Source organism: Helianthus annuus, chromosome 16 (genome assembly GCF_002127325.2).
Source record: "Helianthus annuus cultivar XRQ/B chromosome 16, HanXRQr2.0-SUNRISE, whole genome shotgun sequence".
In the NCBI taxonomy this organism is placed as follows: Eukaryota; Viridiplantae; Streptophyta; class Magnoliopsida; order Asterales; family Asteraceae; genus Helianthus; species Helianthus annuus.
Window position 1 is genome coordinate 151,233,677 of NC_035448.2, and position 3,853 is coordinate 151,237,529.

Below are 3,853 nucleotides of genomic sequence, written 5' to 3' on the forward strand. Positions count from 1 at the left end.
ATTTGCGTGACCCACGACATCACGTCAAATTTTGGCGCCGCTGCCGGGGAGTAGTGCGCAACGTGTGTTAATTTCATAGTTTTGTTTGTTATTTTCGGGTTTACGCTGGTTGTGTTTAGTGTGCAGGTACTTGAGGTGCATGCGTACTAGGAGCTCTCACAAGCTATCACCATTGGCGTTTGATCCGGAAATTGAGCGAACTTTGCGAGCAAACAGAATTTTGCTAAGGGAAAATACAATCAATAGTTCACCAACAACACCAGTTACACCAATTCGATACATGGATCCACCACCACCACCACCCACTACGGGTGAATTTACCTCATCATTCATACCAACATCCACTCAACCTTCACCTAACACTACCATTCCACCAAATACTACCGAACCCACCATACCTCAACAGGTTACACCAACCAACACCACACAACCCATTACTACCCAAGAAGAACCAACCGTCACCTTTAACCCTTCCACTACTATACCACCATTATCCCATTTTTTCCCGGGTGCGGGTCCATCATATTCGGGCCATACTATGGCACCAATTTCGTCTATCGTCCATGCTACACCGTATCGACCACCAAATCAATCGGGTTTTCAATACTCGACTATTCCATTTGGGCAATCATCGGGAATTCAAGGAGATGGGTATGATGAAGGATTTGAAGACTTTGAGGGGTATGAAGATGATGGGTATGGTTATGGAGATTATGGTGATCAAGGGGATTTTGGGTATGTTCAGAGTCAATCTCAAGGGATGGCGAGTGTTGGTGGAATGCAACATCAACAACTTATACCACAACATATTCGGCCAAGACCACAAGGGCCACCAATGCCACAACCGATTCCATTGCAACAGGTCCGGCCACAACATGTACACCAACAACCATTTCAAAGACCGCCTCAGCGCCCACCGATGCGACCACAACAGTTTCAACAACCGATCGCACCACAAGGGCAAGTACCAAGACCGAATGGGCCGATTATTCCGAGAGGTAGGTATGGTGTGCCACGAAGACATCTTAGAGAACAAGCAAGGGGAATAGAGGCACATTTCAGGCCAATCATTACTCAAAACCCCTCACCGGTGGTTATCCCTCACAACAACCAAGGGAGAACTTTTGAAGTAAGAACGAACTCGTTGCAAAGTTTACCGAAGTATAAAGGGTTAGCAACGGAGGAGCCGTACTTTCATCTAGAGGCCTATGACTCAATTTGCAACACTTTTGGGAGTCAAGGTTTTTCGGCCGATGAAGTCAAGTTAGTCTTATTTCAGTTTTCGTTGGAAGAGAAAGCTAAGAAATGGTTCTATACATTACCTTCAGCATCAATTTATACATGGGGGGAGATGCAACAAACCTTTTTGGATGAATTCTACACCGCCCAAAAGACTAATGATGCGCGGAAGGGGTTGAGAAGTTTTCAACAACAACACGGTGAGATGTTCCATGAGGCGTTTGAGCGTTTTAACATGATGATTAAAAACTGCCCTCATCATGGGATTGAGTTATGGGAGTTAATGAACGCTTTTCATGAGGGGTTAAGTGCCGAAGACGCACGGGATTTAATGTCTATCACCGGAGGGACGTTTGGAACGAATTATGAGAATGAAGATTGGGAGTTTTTGGAAAGTATGGCAACTACATCAAAAAGGAAAGCCCAAGCTTCGAGGAGAGCTCGACCGACAACTAACCGACCACAAGTGCATGCCATAGATGAAGGTAATGTTCAAACTACTAACCAAATTTATGATGTGTGTGCTTTGTGTAATGAAATAGGTCACGCGGCTGAAAATTGCCAAGGAATGGTGGAAGGGCAATATGAAGAGGTGCATGCGATTCAAGGTCAAGGTCAAGGAGTAGGTGGTAGGAACTACAACAACATGAATTCTAACACCTACCACCCCGGGTTGAGAAACCACCCAAATTTTCGCTATGGGAACCCTTCAAATCAAGCTAACCCGAATTTCCAAGGAAACCAAGGATTTCAAAGGCAATATCAAACGGGTCAAAGCTCTTCGGGTGGAAATGAAGTAATGGAGATGTTGAAGGCGATGCAAAGTGAAATGCAACGAATGAACCAACGTGATGAGGCTCGGATGCAAAAGGACGAGGTTCGTGACAAAAGCATCCAATCGTTGACCACTCAAATGGGTCAACTTGCGAGTGACGTGGCGATTTTAAAGAAAGCAAAAGGCCAGTTACCGAGTGATACGGTGTCAAATCCCAAGAACATAAAAAGCATTAACATCAATGTGGTAAGCACCGTTCCAAATTCTAAATTTAATGAAACATTACCAACTTCTTCGTGTCAAATGAATGTAGGTTTGAAAAAAGATGACGAAGTCGAGAATGATAAAGAGTGTGAAGCGCCAATCGTGCCTATCCGTGTGGGAAAATTAAAAATCCCTCACGCATTGTTGGACTACGGGGCAAGCGTGAGTGTGCTACCAAGCGATCTATACGATATGTACGACTTTGGTCCACTCGAAGGTATAGACACCATGGTGAGCTTAGCGGATGGAAGTTGGAGGCGTCCACGGGGAATGGTTAGGAATGTTAAGATTCAGTTGGGAGAATTTGAATACCCGGTGGATTTCCTAGTTTTGGACTATGCTTCTACCAACATGGCATCACAACAAAGGGTAATTTTAGGTCGACCGTTTCTATACACGGCAAATGCTCAAATCAATTGTAGAGACGAGATTATTACCATGACCGAAAAGAACCGTAAGTTGTCTTTTGATGTTCAAACTAGAGAGATTAGTTATGAATCCATTGAGACGAAGGGTGATGAGTTTAGTGACTGTATGAAAAATGTGTTCCCACGAATGAGAAAAAAACACCCACCGGACCGTGAAGAAACATATTTGGGTGCGAGCAAGAGTGTATTTGATTACCCACCGAGTCAAAATGAGACGGATGCATTTTGCCCAAAGACAAGCTACAGTGGGGGAGGTGATAGGAACCGATTCTTTGAGCCACCATAAATGGGGGTGGCACGGTCTGGCTGAAGACGCGAAACTTAGCGCTGCTCGAGAGGCAACCCGAGGTTTTTCACTGATCTTGTTATTTATTTAGTTTTCTTTGTTTCAGGGCCATGGCAACACTCAAGTGTGGGGAAGATGTGCGGATATTTGTGTGAAGGTGGTGATAGGAAATTGGATCATTTACAACATCTGTTGTGGCAAACTTCACCAGGTCGATGTACTCTTTCCTTAGTCTTGTTGTGTTCTTTAGTTTTGAAATATTGGTAGTTAGTTTGTTTGGTGGTGTCATGTTAAAAAAAAAAAAAAAAAAAAAAAGTTTATATAATGAAAAGTACAAAAAGAAATTTGGGGTTTGAGAATTTAAGCAATTGTTGATGTTTCTGGTTAAAGCGATCCTTCCCTCAAAGCCATACATTGGGACAATGTATCCCAAGTGTGGGGATGGGGAAAATTTTTGGGAGTTTTAAAAAAAATTTTGTAAATCCGAGCGAAAATTGTTAAAATTTGAAAACTTGATATTGTGCCATTTGACACACCGACACCCATTCCTAGTCTTTTCTTGGTGAGGATTTGAGCCACACATGATTGTTATTGATATTTCATTGTTTGAGTGGCGGTGTGTGTTGTGTGTTAATAGAACTTGTGTGCGAATACTTGTTAAATCCTAGAATTAGCATGCTTTTGAAAATGATAGGGGGACTTTTATGAAGCCTCGTCTAGATGTGTGAGAGTGCGGGATTGGTGGGTTGGACCTCATACGTTACATATATGAGCTTGGTATTGTGAGGGGTGGGGGTTTGGTCCTTAGAAAGCCATGTTGAGCCTTAGACCATTCGATTGTAACCCGAGCTTACTTCCTAC

At 43.3% G+C, this 3,853-nt stretch overlaps 1 non-coding gene across 1 annotated transcript; it reads right to left on the reverse strand.

Moving 5' to 3' along the window:
* Positions 1–1,400: 1,400 nt before the first annotated feature.
* On the reverse strand, positions 1,401–1,506 carry LOC118488615. The gene has a single exon (XR_004885159.1). It is a non-coding gene; the product is annotated as a small nucleolar RNA R71 (small nucleolar RNA).
* Positions 1,507–3,853: the final 2,347 nt, after the last annotated feature.